At 36.9% G+C, this 20,750-nt stretch overlaps 1 protein-coding gene across 3 annotated transcripts in view; it reads left to right on the top strand.

The window, feature by feature from the left end:
• Nucleotides 1-20,750, top strand: part of LOC121672766 (zinc finger protein 770-like) — a 110,381-nt gene that overhangs the window by 78,881 nt on the left and 10,750 nt on the right. For 2 of the 3 annotated variants that reach the window (XM_042045572.1, XM_042045573.1), the window contains exons 3-5: nucleotides 1,329-1,417; nucleotides 12,538-12,622; nucleotides 13,952-14,235. The gene's annotated coding sequence lies outside the window, so the exon portion shown is untranslated. Of the gene's footprint in view, nucleotides 1-1,328; nucleotides 1,418-11,048; nucleotides 11,294-12,537; nucleotides 12,623-13,951; nucleotides 14,236-20,750 lie in introns of those variants that run through there. The other variant, XR_006018982.1, reaches the window with a different exon arrangement.

The raw sequence follows: 20,750 nt of genomic DNA, 5'->3' as shown, positions 1-20,750 counted from the left end.
GCTAATCCTGAACCCTGACCTGTAAGACACAGTCAACAAGTGTGTTGGGGAACTAGAGATAACAGTTCCAGTTTGAATAGTAAGGCAGAGCAAAATTACCACGTGATTATTAGTCCTCCATAGGCCATTGGTAACAGATTTGCACAAAAAGAGGGGAAATTTCTACCCCTTGGTGATACTGGCTGACATAAGTGCTTTAATGGCTGACAAAAAAGATGCTGAAAAAAGAACAGTAAGTAGGAGAAAAAAATATTCAGTCATACTGAGTGTTTGGTTTTGATGGATCTTCCTTTGACTATGGAGTTCAACATTATAATTGTGCTACTCCCAGGTTTTTAATATAATGAGATTACTATAAAAACTCCACCATCAAAACAAACAAACTCTAACTTAGCATCATTTTTCAAGTTCCAGTATAGCAGTTTGATATGTGTGAGACATATGTCTTCAGGAGAGAGAACTCATGGGCTCACTGTCAATGAGCACTTTAAAGGAAGACAGGCTGCTGAATTTTGAAAGTGTTTTCTATGCTCACCACAGTTACCTTTTTGTCTATGTGCTGGGCACAAATCCTGAGCAAGGTACAATGCTCTACCTCATTTTCTTCAGCCTTTTGCTCTCATCTCTGGAATCTACACCTTTCAAGTGCAGTTAGCCGATTCCACACAGAAAAGGAATTTAATAAATCACATAGGCACACTGTAGAGGATTTTCATGCATTCCTTTCCTATGTAAATGGTCTGTAACTTTTTCATGAATCAGGCCCATAGACTCTTTATTTCACATTTCCATCCTCCTTTCCCTGTAGAATTGCAATTTAAATGATCCTTAAACTTTTGAAGACAATTAAAGGTTAGCTTTGCATATCAGTGACCTACCAGCAATTTCCCCTGTAAAGCTCTGATATATGTACAGTGTTTGATCTACACCTGCCTGATTTCAAGAAGGTAGAAGTGTTTCCATGCTGCTCTGAACTGTAAGTAGGGTTAAAAAATAGACTCAGAAGACACCACTAAATAGCCACCACTTGCTGAAAGCTTCACACAGCTCAAGGACGCCATTGTGGATTGCCATGATTTTTGACTTAATTTCGGTTTTGAACAACACATAAATTATTAAAAGGGTTTGGACTGCCTTGCTAGAAAGATTTAAAGGATGTTCAGAAAATACTTTTGGTTGGTTATGTGTTCTTTTTCTTACATCAAGCCATAACAGTATTTTGTTAGAAATTGTATAGCCTTTATTTCCAAAAGCAGGAATTGAGACTTACAACTGTGGCAGTCTGTGCAGCCCCCCTCAACCCAAAACTTGTGACTTCTATATTGCAGGAGCCCCATCAGACATGACCTGTGTGGGTTCTTAGAGGAAATGAAGGCTGCCTGACAGCTTGGAATGACCATGTGTGACTTGATCAAAGGTGGAGTAAGTTGTACCAAACTGTGGGGACTCAGCACGTAACTAGATTTCGAGTGAATTGTGAAATATTTGAACAAGATTCTTTTCCTTCCCTTTCAGCCCTTTCCAATTTCCTCCCTCTGGAAAAGCACTTTAATATGTAGAATATAAATTAACAAATCTCAAAAAAAGCTAATACACATTTGAGAAAATATTGTTGCACAGCATGACTGGACAATTTTATTCCATTTGAGACAGATTCAAAAGATGAAAATTACTATAATATTGGAGGATGGAATAGCTCCAAACTCTTTCAGCTTTGTCTGGAACAGACACAGCTTAACTACTATTGTCTTACACAGTGACTAAATATAAATATTATAAAATATTTATAAATAATGAGAGCCAAATTGATCACATTGTGGAGTTTTACTGGAACATGTAATTCCTGTTATTAATCTGGCATTTATAAATTTTTTACTACTGATCACTTAAGACAGTCATCTGTCCATATAGGTTGTCTTATTAAAAAAAATAATAATGAGGCGATGGAAACAGCTTTGTGATTTATTCAAACTCTCTGAGACTGTTTCTGCCAGCATGTATGCTGATAAATGTTAGGTTAACTGTTTCTCTGTTTGTTTAACATTCTCCTGAGGAGGGCTTGATGTGATTTAAGCAGTCTCACATATTTAAAGTACAGCATTAATATCTAGGTTGTGGTGAGGAAGACAAGGAAGGGTCACAGGTGGCACAGACACTATTCTCACAGTGGATAGCCTTTGTCTTCCTTTGTAAATGTTTGTTCCCATCACAAAATACTACTGATCTTGAAAATCTCGTTTTAGGAAAATATATTCTGGAAATTACATTCTGCATTGCAAGACTAACAGCCTAATGGGACTTTGTTTAGTTTAGTCTAATACTCTTTTCCACCTTTTTTTTTTGCCTAAGTTTGCATGCAGTTTGGTATACAGCAGCTTTTTCTTAAAAGAAAAAGAAAATTTTTACAACATCCTCAACACACACACAGAAGCACACATTCACACTTGCATCCTTTCAAGCTATTTTCTAGAATAGTCAGTAATACAGATGTGATGAATCAGACCTGAATTATGATTCCAGTTGCATCCCTGTTTTCCAGAGAGCATTTGGAATTGCTAAAGTAATTCAAAGTCTGAGATTGTTGCCTTATTGTCATGAATATTTGTTATGCCTTGTCTGCATTTGATGGGCATCTGATTAAAATGTAGAAAGCTGAATCCATATGACAGAAAGCATCCTTTTTCTCACTACAGACAGACTGAAAGTAAAGAGAAAGTACTAGAGAAAACCCACTAGATCAAGTAATCCCAGTAAGATTATGCAAAAGTGGTTAGGTTGTTGTTTTTTTTTTTTAATCAACCATTATGGAAGAAACACTATCATTGAGCATCAACTATGGAAACCCCAGGCTGTTAGAACTTCATTAAATACTTGGTGAGAAGAGCTGATGGAGACTGCTCTGTGTCCAAATTTTGATTCACCTGCAATTGCCAAAAAGACCATGCATCAGGCTTCAAGGGAAGTGCTCTCTACAGAAGGACTTAGAAAGTAGATTATCTAAAAGCTGTCAGCTTTCCTGTGGGTGAAATGATAAAGCTGACAACCAGAGAGTTTTAGTTTTGGATGAGCTGGCTCTGAGGTTCCAGATGTTACAGAAAATGTAACCTATTCCCTTCTGAATTACCTTTCATTTAATGTAGTGCCTGGTGTGTATAAATGAGATTACTCCTAAGAGATATTAATTCCAAAAACTGGGTCTGCTGTTTATCCATAGATTCAAATAACTTTTGGTCTTTGAGCCCACAGGCTAACTAAAGCTTTCAAAAGGATGTCAGAGATTCAGCATTGCAAGGCTTTTATCACCAGACATATAGCTGCCCTTAGGGCAGTTTCCTGCAATTTCTAAAGTATCACCTGACTACAGAAAAAATCACCTGACTACAGAAGCCAAGATGTTTTTTTTCAGATAATATCCTGAAAAAATTGACAACTTTTGGTCCTTTAATACCTTCAATTTGGGATGCTAGTCACCATCAGCCTCTACTACCTGGATAACTACTGTCCAGTTGTCATTCTCTGGAGTTCAGAATGAAATATTAGGGCAAGTCCAAGTTTTGGCCTATTTTCAGAATCCCTAGAAGGGCCTTATTATTTCTCCTAAAATACTGATTCAATGACTGTTACACACACAAACTAAAGTCCTGATGTCTTTAAGTTAAAAGCCACACTTCTAGAAAATTATTATTATATAACTGAGGGATCTGCCAAAGAAAAACCAGAAAATTTCTGTAATGTTGCCACTGTCATGTTTTCACTAGACACAGTGAAAAATTCCTAAAGTGCAAAAACTAAATCTGCTTTCATTGTAATATACTTAATTAGAATATTATGTTATGTCTAACTACACATTGCTTGTAAAGTCTCTTTGCCAAAAGTTCTTTTGAAGTAGAAAGGCAGAGATGACATAACAGAAATAATTGAGTACCTGATGATCCTGTTTACCAAAGCTCTCTGTTCCTCCAGTTTTCACTCTTCCTCACCTGAGCTGGGTGAAACCAACACTTGTCACTTGTAGATTTAACTGCTTTGGACATTTCTGAAAAGGGCATGTTATTGGGGGGTTTATGTCAGTCTTAATTAGCTGTGTTTTCTGCTTTCAGATTTGCTGGTAAGTCTAATCATACCACTGTCAAGATACTGTTCTATTTAACAGGTGCCAAAATGTATTAGGCTGACAACTACTATTGTCACTGAATCCTTTCTGTGTTTTGAAGTAGACAGAGATAATTACTTATTATTATTTCTCAGAACTTTCACGAAGTGGAAGTCCAGATATAAGAAGATGTATTTGGTCTGTGCTTTGCAACCTAGGTCTTACTGGCCAACATGCTGATTTCATACAGTCAGTAACACACTGGGATTCATGGTGACCAACCAGCTGCAGTGATGCAACTACATAAAATACTGGATCTCAGGAGACACAGAAAAAATTCAAGAGAGGAAAATTAGAAATGGATCCCCAAAGCCATTTCAGGGGTTGCAACCAGATCCAACGAACTATATTAAAAGTGGATCTAGTATAAAGGAATCCAAGGTCTGGACACTCTAAAATTTATCCTGCAATGGCTTAAGCAAGGTTCTCAGCTCCAACATAAACATTTGGGATAGCTTTTTCTCTGAGTCAGACGATGAAGAAAGTTTGCCAGTATGGAAACAAACCAGAAATGCCACACTGAGGGAGGAGAATTTATTTAGCTATTTTCTACCAACTCTGGCAAACAGACAACAAAAGAGCCCTTGATCTTCTTTGGGGATCTATGGACATTTGCCATACCCCTCAATTATACCTTGGAGTTTTTTGTACTTGTCATACTTAAGGAAAAAAGAATCAGCTGAAGAATGCATATTTAGATGGCATTAAATTATTCAATTGGATGCTAACACTTGACAGGATCTCTACAGTTTTAACTACTGAAATAGTAGTTTTCATCTTCTGTCCTTTCTGCATAAGCCACTTCTGAAAATAAGCAAACCACACCTTGTTGTTTGTTCTTGCTGCTCTGTCATCAGCTTCAGCTGGTGGCCTTTGTTTCTTGCATGGGAAGAGATAATAAGCAATAGATACCCTCCAGCTTCATTGCTGCTCCTTCTGGAATGCATGATGATTTATACTGACAATACTGTGCCATACAGAGATTTCAATACCACAGCCATTACTACAGTACCCACACTTCTGTCTGCAGTGCATTAAACAACATATTCCAATATCTATATATAAGCTTCATCAGTGATGTAGAGCTGGACTGCCTTGTTCGTAGCCTGCTGGTTAGGTGAAATTTGTGAAGGCAATTCAGTTACTGATGTACATCCTTCTCATTGCTCACCCTTTTAAATAAGGATCTAAACGTGGACAGGTTGTCCTGGCAACCTGCTCAAAGGATCAAACAATTCCTCTCCCAGGTACAAACATATGAGGTGATAAGAGATGCTGTGCTGGTCATACATTGAATATATCTGCTGGTGACCATATTCTTTACTTCCTTTTGCAGTCAGCATCTGTAGTTTCTTCAGACAATTTATAACACATGCTTTCAATATAGGGCAGGGGGCTGTAGGAGTTTTTATGAGTGGGATCAGAGTGCAGTTATTAATTATTTTTGTAGTATTATAAACATACAGAGTTCTGTCTGTTCTTCCTGGGATAGCTAACAATGCAATTGAGACACAATGTAGCACAATGAAATGAATGAAAGGAACAATACATGGGGCAGTTAGAAGAGGGTAAGGACAGAGGTTATAGCATTATAGCTACATGGTTAGGCAGCAAAAGCTAGCATGTAAATTTCCCAAGGTAAATGTATGAGACTAGAAATAAAAAACAAAATAGAATTAAATGAAATAAATAAAATAAATCTATGTCTTTTATATCATGGAATTTAGTAATAATGATAACAGAGGTCTCTGTAGTACACCAAATGAGGTTACCCTTGCTATTAGAATGTCCAATTCAGAAGGAATAAAAGTTAACAACTGATCAAATCAAATTAAAATATAGAATCCCCAGCATACCCTTTCATCATATTTTAATGGCATGTAAAAAGCACGTACTTAGATAACCAAGTGAATCTGAGCAAATCTTTATGCACAGATGTCATGGACAAGGACTTACCTCAGCTTTTTACAATATTCTTTTGAAGAGTTGCAAATCTAAAACTAAATTCAAATGTATAATTACTTAGGGATTCTATATCCAGAGAGCAGACTCGGATCATTTGTGAGAGCAAAACCAGTCCAGCATACAAGAAATCTTTGAACTGTACATCCCATTTAAGGGTACACATAAGCATGTATATGAAGAACAATATCCAGCTGAAAAGTCAAATAAAAAGGGGCAGTAAAGCTAACCTTTTCTTGAAGCAATGCCTGAGGGAATCTAAGGGAATTGGCTTTGTGGAATTATGTGGAAGGTGGATTCAAAGTATACTATTATCACTCTAAAATATTCCTCTCTCGTGGAATTAAATTTTGTGAATTCATCTTTATTTCTCTGCAGAAAGAAAAACTATATAAGTTACTCTCCTCTCCTAGCTTCAAAATCCTGGTGGTTGTTTCTGTCCTCGTTAGGGTGTCTCTGAGTTTTGCTATTAACCTCTAAAGGAGTAAGACTTGCTTGTAATACTGCTTCAGGGGCCTCTGAAATTCAGTTGCTAATCCACTTTTATATGTAAATTACATAAATCATTGATTTATATGAAACTGAGGGGAAGGAGAGGCTTGTGTTTTGCTAGGTAGAGAATCAAGACCTATGTAATAGTCAGCTGTAAGAGTTATAAAATTAAAAGAATACAAACCCCTTCAGAATATCAAGAGTATCCAGTTCATCATCATTCTGCAAACTGGTACCTTTACAGGTTTTGGTCTTTTTCTTTTCCATCCCCACTGTTCTTAATAATTCAGTACCGTCTTTCTTTAATCATATTATTAAAGGCAATAGACTGATGATTCATTTTGCTTTCTTTGCTCTCTCAGTGATGTCCATTAATGAAGCCTTACTTTTCAGCACCATTGACTCAGTTATCTAAATTATTTATTTGGTTGAGCAGTTCAGTGTATCAAACTTTTTTTCTCAGTGTAGCAACTACTTATAGCTCAGATTAGAGTTTCATATTGATTTTCTCCTGGAAAATGTGTATGAAATGGATTGTGCTTTAAAATGCCAGAAGTGGTAAAAGCACGGCTAAAGAAGGTATAGCTAAAAAAATAACAATAATTCCTCTTGCTGCAGCAGTTTTTACATTTGTTCTTCTTTACATCTTGTATGAGTAAAAGACTTGAAAATTGTCATGGTGCTGAAATTCCCATAAAGAAGCTCATTTTCTGCTGGTTAGGGTATTGGCCTAAGGTATCCAAGTCAGATACACATTTTCTGCCTTTTGCACTCAGCACAGAGTATTGGTCCCCGGCCACTCTAAATCAGAAAAACCCCCAGATTTTCATCTCTTCCTCACCCAAAGCCTGTACACTAAATCATCACCTCCAGAAGACTTCGTGTAAATATTCAGATAATGAATACATATTAAGACTATTTATTTCACAGAAAATTTTTGAGATGCTTCACTTGTGTCAATGATGCCCATTACCTTGTTTGTCCTGACTCTAAGGAAACCTAGGTTGCTTGTTGGATATGTTGGTATTGCTCAACTTCATTTTCTCCCAGTTTTTCCCTCTCCTAAGACCATCAAATTCATAATGCCTCCTTCAGTTGCTTTCACAACTGATCCTACCATCCTTCCCTACTCCTATCACGTAATAAAAATATTTTTAAAGAATCAGTTGCTTTCAGTCTTTCATGTAATCCAGTAAGCAGAAGTATTTGTTTCTACACAAATTCCTGAAAAAAAAATAGTCTGATAAATTATCTCCATTGTGCTTCATATGACATTGCAAAAAGCTATTTTCTTTGTTATGACCCCATTCATAGACTTCTGCATAATGTTCATATCACTAATTCAAACTCTTCACAGATGAATACTGGCAAACCTGTCAGGCCCAAAAAAAGAAAAAAAAACATTTCTGTGAAATAATGTTACTTTGGAGGAACAATATTTTCTTCATCTAAATACAGTAGTTTGGGATGATGGAAAAAGCTTTTTTCTTTCAAAGTCCATGATCATCTGGTGGTTTAGATTCCTAGGAATATCTGTACAGTTCTGATAAATTATGTAGGATCTGTGTAAAGCAGTTATCAGAGACAAGGGTGGAAGCTTGATTGAGTACAAAAGAATACAAATTAGTAGAAACTATAAAAGAAAAACGGAAGGCAAAATTTACAATAACTTGTGATTAATATTTGGCAGATGGAAAGGAACTTTATTTTCTATTTAGTTTGTTATGGAAATGATACAGAAAAAGCTCTGGATGCAGAAGTATTGGAAATTCCTTGACTTGACACCTAGTACAACCACCTCTAGCTATGTCTGCAGAATGTGACTTTGGGAGAATTGACAGAGGCCATTGTATTTTCTCCAGATAGCAGGGATGTTTGTTCCTAGGCATGGTGTGACACCAGGCACCATGGTGTTTCAGCACTGCACAAGTAACACCAAATTTTATTTTGAAGCATTTTTTTGATCAAGAAAATATTTGATCTCTCAATTTTTCAGAAATCAAACAGAAGCACAGAGGAAGACTGAAAGTCATATTTTTCTCTGTAGTAAGTAGACCATGAAACTATTTATATGTGGGAGATGAATGATATTTCCCATCAGGGAAACCCCAGGGTAACCCCACCCTTATAAGCAATTACATATGGTAGCAAGACCATCCTTTAAATGACTAATTTGTAATGAAAAAAAAAATATTAGCAAACAGACTGAGAAATGTCACTCAGATCCTTAACGTGTATCTTATTAAAAACTAGATTGGCAATGCTAAGTTTTCAGCGTATCCCATTATTGGTCCTTAATTCCAATAACGTAGAGCAGATTCCCTCCTCATTACTGTTGGGTTTTATTGTACAATAGAGGTAACAAATACATTCTTTTCCGTTTGACAGCACAGAAAACCGTACTTATTCTCAAACCCAGTCCAGACCATAAAACCCCAATCTTTCGTATCCTGAAACCTTCAGCACCATTCTGTACTGAAAAAAATTGAGGCAGAAAGTGTTTTGAAAATGTTTGACTAATGAATTTAAGTAGCTTTTATTAAATATTTTCTGAACTTAAATGCCTACAGAATACTTGGAAAAAGAGTGTCATTTTTGAAATATCAATTCCATAACTTCTCAATTAGTGAAAGCACTCTAGATAAAATTCCAGGCACTTCTTAGAGTGGATTCCTTCCCAGCCACCTCTTCACAGCACAACAAGCTCCTCTCTACAAAAACTTTTGCCTGAGATAAAAGACTAGACATGATGCTGCTTTTCTGGACTCTTAAATGTTTCAGCAGAAAAAGCAAAGTATATGAAAAAAGTAACAAAATCTGAGGTAGGAAACACCTTGCAGACATTTACCAGTATTCTGAGTGCAGCCTCATGCCCCTGCTCCAAGGGATTTCTCTGTCTGTTCTCAAGTCGCCACAGACACGGTGCAGCTGCATAATCGTGGTTTAGATTGTTGAGAAAAGAGTTGCATGAGAAAGAACTGTAAGAAGGGGGATGGTTGAACCCTCCCTGCTCAGAAGCTGGTTTCAATTCTCTGCTCTTTCGCTTGACCCCTGCCAAGGGTCCCTGCCCATTCCTGGCCATGTACCCCCATGATCCAGACTTGATCCTGACTCACTGACTTGTTTTCATAGCTTGGAATTGCACTTGTCTCACCACCACAGATTTGTCAGGCAACCCCTGGACTGTTGGCTGACCGTCACTTGGTCATCACCAAACTTGCTGTCCTCTGCTTCGAGTATTATGGGACTGGACCTTTGTTAGTGCAAACACAGCCCTGCACCTGCCTTTGGTCACCCTTGGCTCCTGGCGCCCTTTTCTTTAGAGAGTAGAGAGCATCCTGTTCTTGCTGCTCTCAGTATTTTCAAATGCCATTAGAAATCATAACACACACCCTCAAAAAAATGAGAGAAAAAAATAGAAGACAAATACAGCAATGGATAAAAATCCTTTGCAGGTCACCTTAGGCATTGCTTTTTTGGCAGAAACCAATTTGAGTATTTATAGCCAAGTTAAAACCCATTGAAAGCACAGGTCAAAATGGAAACACTGACCCTTGCCTACTGCAGGGCTAGTGATCATCACCCCTGTCTAAGTACTTGTAAGCTGCTTGCAATAAAAAAACCTCTTAGTTTCAGCCCTCCAAGTGTCAGCCCTCTGTACTGGTTAATATTATCGAGGGAATCCTTGCCTGACAGAAAGTAATTTAGGATCCATTAAATATGATTACTTGGCCTTGAAAATGATGGATATTGAACAGAATTATAGGATCGCTTTACAAAAGAAAGGTCTCTTTTACATCCTTTCTTGTGGGGCATTAAATAAAGTCTGAGAAAACTCCTAAGGGATTTCTGGCATTTATGGGTTACATTTATGAAAAAAAGGATTGATATTCATATTAAAAACCCTAAAACTTTAACAGGGTGATGTGGTAAGCACATGGACAGCTGAGACATGTCTAAAAAGTGAGTGACATGTTCACCAACTGTTTTCATTGCTTCAGTTATACTAGAGATATGAAAAGTGCCTTTAATTTCAGACTAATCTTTCATGAACTCTATTGGAATATTAATCCCAAGCGGTTTCCTAAGTTCCCCATACTTAGCACTATATCTCTGTTTTTAACGGAAGTATTTATGCCAGAGGTTTTCAAAATTCTTAGGTCACTGTTTTCATCAATGTCCTTTACTAGCCATATGTTGAAAGGGAATTTGTATAGAGTTGTATAGAGGCTTGATATGTTTATGCTGCTTTAACCTAACTGAAATCTATTCCTAAGAACATATTTTAGGTACATGTGAGGTTTAACCTCTTCATTTCTAAATCCTCTGCCTAAAGTTCAAAAATGCAATGAAAATATATGGTTTGATCTTCCTCATAAGTAAAATTTTAAACTTTTAAAATAAAAGTTTTTAATTTTTATTTTTATTTTTCCATGAGAAGGTGGATTGGCTGACTACCCTATGAAGAAATTAGGAAATATGGACCCCAAAATTAGACAAAAAAAGGTTTCTGGATGGCTCCCCCTGAAAATAAATTCTTCTCAAGAATCAAGGAGAAAAGAGGAAGAAAATAAAAAGAAGATAATAAGGAATAATTTGGTCTTCTGCTGTGATCTTCCTCATCTCATTGTTTCCCCATAAGAAGCTGCCCTAGAAACCACAGCATCCTGAAATCCCAATCCTCACTCTGATTATTCTCTACAGATAAGGGTTCACCTTACAAACAGAAATTTCAGACACTTTACACCTGAATCTTCCTCATTAACCATAAGGCAGCAAATTCATCATTAAGTCAAAAAGCACATTCATCATCTACTTCATAAACACAACCATAGTTTGGGCACAGCACAAGGCATGGCCCACTGACAAATCTTGGCTTGTGTGCTTTCTGTTTTGAGATTAGGAGGAGGTTTAATATATCTTTGATGTACGCTTCAAGCCAGTATTGTCAATGAATTCCCTGACAAACTGATTTTTGATTGTAGTGTATATGTTGAGTGTATATTCAGACATTGCAAGACTGTGGATGTGTACTTTGAACCATTCACATACTCTGGCATTTAAATTTTAGTTATTTTTTAAAGTATTAGTATATCCTCTCAGTGACATTAAATCACCCCTCTGGTTTCTAAACCTGACTGTATGCAGTGCACACTGGAAGAAAGTCCAACCCCTTCCAGAGGCAGCCTTTCTGCTACTTCGTATTATGTGGGATCGCTTGTACCTGTGTAAACATGGCACAATATTTTATGGGACTGCAGTGCTTTAATTTATACTGACAACAGCTGCTACATGCGTAGAGCTGGGGAGATCTTGGGAAATCGCTGCTTCAACAGCAAAGTAGGTTAACTCTGAGCTGTTTTCTTTTAACTAGTGAAACAGCAACACTCAGTAGCTTCATGCCTCAGGCACACATCACATACAGACACATGGGTTTAAATTCCAGTTTTGCCAGCTGCAGAGCAGAGCAGTGAAGTGGGATTTTCCACATCCCCTATGAATGCCTTAGCTATTTGTTTGTTCAGGAAGAGGGACAGACTCACTTTCCAGTTTCAATCAGGAAAAACACATGCTTGAAATGAGATAACTTCAGCAAAAAGGGTTGCATTAAAACTGACAGATGGCTCAAAAATAATAGTTTTAGTGAATGAGTATTTTCTAATAAAAAGGTGGTTTCATCCAGCAGTTCTTGACCAGTTCCACTAATGTAAGCTTTGCACAAATTTTGGTGACTTTATAATATGTAAGAAAATGTAATTAAATTTATACAAAAACATTTCCTGATGGTAGCATTATAGTTTCACAATCCTCAGCATGCAAATGAATGCAGTACTTAACCTCCTCTCCCTTTTTGAAAGGAATTTATGATTGCATATCTGGGAATATTTAAAAACATACGCAGTTTCTTTTTGTTTATTTTTTCTTTTCAGTACATAAGTGGAACCCTGCTGGAGATAATGCTACCTGAAAAGTTCTATCAGCCAAGTATAGAAGGAGATACAGAGGAAAAAAAAGGTATGTGGTTGTAAAGAAAGGAGCACTAGTCAGCCTTTGATCATGATACTAAAAATCTTTATTAACTATATTCCAATGTATGGAAGTGCACATAAAAATATTTTTTTAATTATGCAAATCTAATTATTCCTTAGACAGCAATCTTAGGTAGCCAGACTAAGTCAGAAACACATTTTTATGGTGGCAACATAAATCCTGCCAAAACAGGAGCTCATAATGGAAGTGCTAAAACAACCTTAGCACTTCAAGTGCAAAGAGTATAATCAAATTTAAAAACTATTTTATCTCATCAATTAAGTGTATTGTCACAAGCTGGCTGTTCCACAGGAAAATAGATGATGACAGCATACAAGCAAAATAAATCAGGATCAATTGATGCTGTTTGTCATATGTATTTTGTAAGTTTTAAGAATAAAATACATTACACAGTTTTCAGTGTTGCCTTTTTTTATAAATGCTGCTGATTGATGCTGAAGTAACCCAGCAAGTTGTGTTGCAGTATACATTTTCTTGTACATCTTTCTCCTCTCAGTACAAGAAGTGAAGATAATGAGAAGTTGTAATACCCAGACTGGAGAGAACAACATTTCATTCTGTGAGAGTGTTGCAGTGGGGATCCTGCAACACGCATATATCAAACCAGGAGTCCCGTGGAAAGGAAATATATATGGACAGACAGATTCTTGCTAGCTGTTTCAGAGATGTTTATTTCTCCAGCCGCATGGCCGGGGCTCTGCCCAGGAACTGTTCCAGTCACGGGACCAAGGGTCCTTCTGCCCGCGCAGGGAACACAAACCAACCAATGGGAACGAGGCTGAGCAGGGGCAGGGAAACCCCGTGTCTGTGCCCTCAGGGCCCCTCTCCCAGGGCTACACGGCAGGGGAGGGACCCCAACATGAGAGAGTTTAGAAATGTGTCCTTTACTTTACTTGAGTGCATCAAAACAGTGTCCTAAGTGTTTTAGTTTCAGGCTCTTCCAGGGTTACATATACCTTTGAAATCTGCCAGGTTTTTTCTGAGGGTTAAATGTTTTGCAACACCAGCTCTCACCCTGCTGTGCCCATACATATGCACCTAAACATCTTTCCTTTGCATTTCTGTGATTATCCTGCACTACAGCTTTTTAAAAACAGTGCTGAACACCATGGTCATACATCACGATGCTCTGCTGTTACCACATGTATTTCTGGATTTATGATGTCATGCACTGTTGGAACCCTATCAGAAAATGTTAACATTTCAGACCAGGAGTGAAACCAAATAGATTCTATAACTTCTCTTGTTTCATTCTATCATTTTTCTTTCATTGTTTTTCTTTCTCCTAAACAGTGCCATTTTCAAGGTACTGGCAGGTGGCCTGGAGAAGACAGTGGAGATCTGTTATTCCCTGCAGTGATTAATACAGATAGACTCCTGAACAAATATCGGAAGTTGTGCTGTGACATTAAAACAAAGATTCTGAAGATATGAATGAAGACATGGCTTGGCAAATACTGAGTGGAACTGAGAGGAATCTTATGGTCCACTCAGACAAAAACATAGGATGGTGCAGGACTGTGAAGAGCAGTAAAGCCATTGTGAATTGGCCAACTTCGACTATTGCTGATGAGCAGGTAATTACGGCATTCTTAGTTAATCAATCATTCATCTTGAAATTAAGATGTTTGCAACTACTGAGTGATCATCTTTTTCTCTAACTCATAAACCTGGGTAAAACATAAGAGGTTATGTTGGTTTGTGGTCATTGGGTTCCCAAAATGTGCTAAGGCAAGTAATGGGATACATCGAACCATTTTCCTTTCGCTCCAGTTGTCGGCATTCAGTAACAGAAATGAAACCTTCTCCTTGGACTGGTGTTTTGGTTTCTAATATTTCTATATATCGTACTGATTTCTGCCAGGGGACTTTTAGGTGCTGGGATTGTTTACTTTATCTATTCATTAGTGGAACTTCTACAGGTTATGAAGTCTTTTTAACTTTTTGAAGTTATTAAGTTGTTACTATACAAAAGATGTGTGGAAAATGTGTAGAAAAAAATGTTCCATGTAAACTCAGAATTTCTTATAGGATGGCAAATTTGTGCCATGCTTTTGCTGGATCAGAGACAGACCCTACAAAGTGAAGCACCTTCAGCTTTTGACTTACTGAAACAGGAGTTTGAATGGAAAGTTACCAAACTCAGACCACCAAGCCCAGGAAGTTGTTCATAACATTATTTGCTTTCTGACTAAGGGTCAAAGCAGAAGCTGGAAACTAAAGACTGCATCAGGATTTTCAGAGTAACTGTAGACTAGTGATCACACTGCTGGGCAGATGAGTATCAGAGTGAGTTTTGAAGGCAATGGTATCATTGATCCACACTTTTTGGCTGTGGAAATCTTTCAAAGGTTAACTCTGGGCAGCACAGTCAGTACAACTAGCAAGAAAGCATCTTCTGGCTAATTCAAGCATGTGCATTAGGTGAGGACAGGTCCTGGAACTTCATGCCTAAGCCTGGCAGCTTGCTTATGCTATCAGTCTGTGCAGTGGTATCAGATGACTGATGTCAAGCAAACAAATTAGTTTGGATTTTGTCCTAGAAAAGCCCCAACATACCCACTAGGGCAGGGATAGACAGGGATGGTGAACAGATGGAATTCAGATTGTCATAAATGGAAACACAACTACTTCCAGATTTTAAGAGGATCACATGGAGCTCTTAGGATTGACCAGACATACAAGATATATTGTTTCACGTAAGGGACCTCAAGAGTACTTGATCTACAAATAGCTGACAATGGCCATAACATATGGTAAAAGATGGATCTGTGGAAGTAAGGGATGGGACCCTGAAAAGTCAGCATATCCTGTCTCTCAAATGCAAAGGGCAGTAGACAGATGTGGGCTGGCATTTAAAGGTGTTACACCCTCATGACAGTTCTGGAGTAGTCAAGGATACACAAGTAAATGTGTAGGCTGACATGAGTACCCATAATATATTTTAATAAGTAGAGGGCTTGGCAGCTGTGCAAAATTTGCCAATTTTCTATAGTCTTCTTTTTGTTACTCATGTTAAGGTAATTTAAAGCTGAAGTCAGAAGGGTGAAGCACTGTGAGAGAGAAGATATCTTTTACCTTAATATCCAATCCTATAGATCTTATGGAAGTAAATATCTAGCCTTGGAAGCCAAAAGTGTATTTTTCTCCAAGCTAATAATTTTATCCTCCCTGCAATATGACTTTAGTTGACATTAAGCACATCTATTAAATTTCAACATATTTCTTGAGTTATCAGGTAATTTGATAATTTGACAATTTGATTTGTCAAGATTCTCTGCAGTGTAGATAAAATTAATTGTATTGACAGGCAGGAGTTTTTGGGCAAGTCAATACAAGGGACATTGGAGTTTAAGAATAGAAAGGATTTCATAGCTCATCAAATCCAATTTCCTGCTGCCACAGGTGGTCAAGTGTTTCATGTTCTACTGCTGTTATATTTCTGGAAAAATAAACATACAGATTTCCTAATTGTCTCACTTCAAGCCTTACAAGTTTTGCTGCTACTTCTCAGTTTTCTTCTCCTTTCACCTACCTAGTGATCCATATTGAAAATTGAGGCAAAATATTCAAAGGTATTTTGAACCATGCATAGTTTATCCTCCATTGCTCCTTTATCTTCAGTGAACAGGGATGTCATTTAATGTTCTCTTAAATTTATGTGGATGAAGAACCTTTTGTTATATATATTTTTAAGACTTATAATGTTTGATTTTCAGTAAATATTATTTCGCCACTATACTTTGCATCACTGATGTTTAGCTTTCCTTGCTGACCACTATTTGGTTTAATTAATTCTTTTAATTTCTTGAAATTCACCCTTTCTTTTGAAATCAATAAACCTGAAGACCAACTTCTATTAATCCACCAGCTAATCAAAATGTTATCTGTATGTGACCACTTAAAAGGTTGTTTTTATGACCAGCTATTCTTTAGTGCACATACCACTGTAAAAATCAAATGTAAATCAGTTCTAAAATAGAATCAGCTCTATTTGATTCAGTAATTATTCAGTATTGTCTACCACATCTGAGGATAACTGGTTCTGAATATTCTTATTGACACTTTTTTCCCAGGGAGTGACACAGAAACTGATCTGTCCAGCAGTAATTTTGACTATTGTGTTCCTAGCTCATTTATTTCTCCTTAATTAAAGCTGTGGTCCCACAGATCTATAAGTCAGTTTAAATGGTAGGTCCTTTTATCTTTCAAACTTCCATCAGCTCCAACTACATTTAATTTTGTCCCTAATCCCATCTCCAATGATGGAAACCTCACAACATCTCCGGGCAACCTCTTCCAGTGTTTTACCATTGTCAAAAGCAAAAAAGTTGGGGATTTTTTCCTCATGTTTAGGTGAAATTTCCTGAGTTTCAGTCTGTGCCCCTTGCCTCCTGCCCTTGCACTGGCAACCAATGAGAGGAGTCCAGCTCCAGCTTCTTTTTTCCCTCTCTCCCTCCCTCCCATCATGTATTTAAACACATTGATAAATTCCCTGCTAAGTCTTCTCTTTCTGAGGCTAAACAATCACAGCTCTTTGAGCTTCTCCTCACAGAGCAGATGCTACTTAATCATCTTAGTGGCTTTTTGCTGGACTCATTCCAGTATGTCCAGCTCTCCCTTGTACTGAGGAGCCCAGCAGTGGGCACAGTACTGAGAACATGTTTTGTTTTCTCCAGATCTGTTTTTATGTTCATTTTACTAGTTCCACAAAAGGAATTAATTTCCATTTTATGAAAAGTCATTTTTAGCTCCGGCATGCATATGTATACCTTGGAATTATATTGCACAATTTAATGTTTCAGTGTTGTAAGGAATACTTTATCACTCAGAGGCCACCTAAACTAGCAAATGGCACTAGATGTGCAAAGTCAGAAAATTAAAACTCACATATTAGACACAGCATGTACGATTTTATATTGCATTTTAATTCTTCACTTCTATATCATCAGAAATTTCTTTTAAATTGAAACAAATGAATCTACAGGAAGGAGGTAAGAGACGGGGAACTTTCTATGGAGTATGTCAATCTGTAGATTAATTAATACATTGATTCCATTTGAGAGCCTGAATGTACCTGTCTTCCCACTGAGATACCCACTGTGCAATCAGTGGTAATTTAAAAATCAATTGCTCTTCTGTAGTAATTAGGTTTGTCCATTTAAACAGATATAATTGATAGAGCCTGCAACTAATTTCAAAGCAGGGATTCTTTAGGGATTCTAGAGATTAAGAGCTGTGAGCCAGCAATTTGTGGGTTTTTCACTCAACAAATGAACATCTACACACACTGGTTTGTGTATAAGTTTCAAGTACATTATATCAGATAAGAAAATTATTTTGAAATATACTGCTAAATAAAGCATAATATATTGCTAGACAAAGCCAAAAAGTTAATGAAAGTGATTGCATTTAGGTACAACTGTATCTTAAAGGTACTGAAATATAATTATTCTTACATGTCATAGAATTAAATGTGTTGCCTTTAAAATTTCATCATATTCTTTTGAAATTTCTCTTTCTTTTCCCTGTGTTTTATGTCTGGCTGAATAAAGTTTACTTTCCTCAAAAATTTCATTTAAAGTTGTTTTCTGTTTTGAGCATACAGAGAGAATTTATGGAGCTCTTGCCACACAGTGCTTAATCAAATAAAATATGATACTTGCACATGTAGAATAGATATTTCTGAGATTCATTAAACAACTATCTTCCCTCAAGGCAATTCATTGTTATGCACCAGAGGGCTTGAAGATGGGCTATTTAGGGAAAAAAAAAAAAGGCAGAAAATAGGACAAGAGAAAAAGGAAGAGACCTAAGACTAACATGAAATGCATATTCACAGTTTTAAAAGCCTTTGCAATTTACTGCAGCCCTGAGGTGGCATTAATTGACACATTAGCAAGTTATATACTGTGTTATGTGTCTATTTAGCCTATAACACAATAAAAATAACACCAGGGGAATCGCTGTAACACATTGCATATACAGCTTGTGTTTAAAGTAAGGAACACCTTACAAAAGCAGACAAGAGCAGATTAATGATAATGTGTTGCAGTTAACTCACAGACTGTCCCTGCAACTCATGTAATTGAATTGCCAACTGTCAGCTTGCAGAGGCATCTTCACAATATTTTAAGGGAAAATCTTATACTTCCTAAAAACTAATGGGAATAGAAATTTATTTGAATGAGGTCTGGCTTTCCATATCAATATGGAATACAGCATATGCCCACAAAAAGACTAATCACTCATTTTCTGTTAAAATTCAGACTGAGATGCTAATACCTACTCCAGATAGTGTGCCTTCTACAAGAAGTGGAGCGATATGCATTTAGAATAATAAGGTAAAAGGATTACATAACTTATGTTCTTGTGTAAAATTTTCTTTTACAAATGAAGGAACAACTCAGCATTTCAGGATCTTGAAATTCAGCACTAGCCAGTGAAACTATTCTATTGCACAATTTTTATTTAAGGAAAGTTTAGGAGTTCTTTCATTGTTAATTTTTACATTTCATTTTCTTTGAAAAAAATTTTTTTAAAAAGGATCTTGCATGTAACACTATAGCTATTGCTAGAGCTAATTCTGTATAACCTCTCAAGTGCCAAGTTAGATAATAATCATCCAGCTTGTTTCAGTATGCTCCTGGTTTATTATCTGTTAAATGTAACCTCATCTAGATAAGTAAAACAAGGATAATATGTGCACCAAAGCACGCACATTCTTAATATTCTGCATATTCTTAGCATGTAGAAAAGTGCTACAAAATGTTAATAGTGTGCATGGGGAATGAATAACATCTGGGTGTGGAAGCATCAGAAAGAAAAACCAGCTGGAGAATAGTTACAAGAATGGTGTGTGTCCATAGCACCTCAATTAACAGGTCATCAAGATCCCTGCACATATCTACCTACAGCTTTGAAGCACACAAGATGAGGGAAAGGGCAGCGAGTAAATCCCAATGACTTGCTGAAGTGGGAAAATAAGCATGCTCAGGTTACAAAAAGACATATCCACAAGTGAGATGTGGAAAGAAGGCATAAGTGAACGGCTGAAATCAGTTTTGATTTAAAATAAATCCACTTTCCACTCCTAGGAGGTCTTGCATTGTTGCTGCAATGTTGCAACATGATTTCCTACAAAGCCTGCCTATTATTCCTTTGGCGTCGTAAAAACATATAATTGACTCCATGTGTTTGCAGTGTTTTCTACAAAAACATAGTGAATGAATTCACCTGTATTGTTACAACTGAGCTAGGATTGAATATATAATCCAAAAATTATACTTTCTGTTAACTTCCAGAACTACACAAAAATATTCTCAGCTGGTATTTATTGCAACAGCTTCATTAAAATCAAGAGAGCTACAACAATCTACACCAGCTGTGGGCCTGCTACACTAGTTTGCTACCAGGCACATGCAGAACTCAGCTGCTTGTGTACTTGCTTCAGACCAGTCCAGAGGTTTCATGAGCAGGCTGCTAAGGCTGGATAGACTTTAAAATTAAACAGATGCTTTAGAAAGAAATATATATATATTTAGATGATCTGCAGTTATTAAATGATGAATAATATTTCTGAATAGCTTTATGAGATGCATGTGGCAATTACTATGCACTTTTTATAGCTAGGGGATTGACATCTATAAGCCTAAGTGACTTCCCTGTGGTCATATAGTGTTACCAAGCTTTCAGCTCTAGGCTGTCCCAATCCCCATTTTAACCACAAGACTTGGCTCCCTTTCAGGGAGGTTAATACTTGACTATATGCTACTGAAGCAACAATTAACACTAGCTAAGCTGTTTGCTCGAGCATTTCAGCTTAAATGGAAATAAATTTTGTTCTGTAGTGTTAAAATTTGGCTTGTGTGTTGTAAACTAGGTCAGATGTTATTTATACCACTGGCAATGAGAATGATTTGATTTCTAACATTGCTAAGCTAAGAAGTAGTGATTGTTCTACAGACATTTTTTTCTAGGTATCAGAAAAGGACATTTCTAGGTATCTCAAGGACAGTTCTTCAGAGACACCAGGGCCTACAAAATTATCCTTAGGCTAGTAAATGCTGCCAACTTCTCTTTCATTGATGTA

Source organism: Corvus kubaryi, unplaced genomic scaffold (assembly GCF_017639235.1).
Source record: "Corvus kubaryi isolate FWS band 111438036 unplaced genomic scaffold, C.kubaryi_AGA036_p1.0 64946, whole genome shotgun sequence".
Taxonomy (NCBI): Eukaryota; Metazoa; Chordata; class Aves; order Passeriformes; family Corvidae; genus Corvus; species Corvus kubaryi.
The sequence above is the reverse complement of the archived record's forward strand: the minus strand, read 5'-3'. Positions and strand labels throughout refer to the sequence as shown.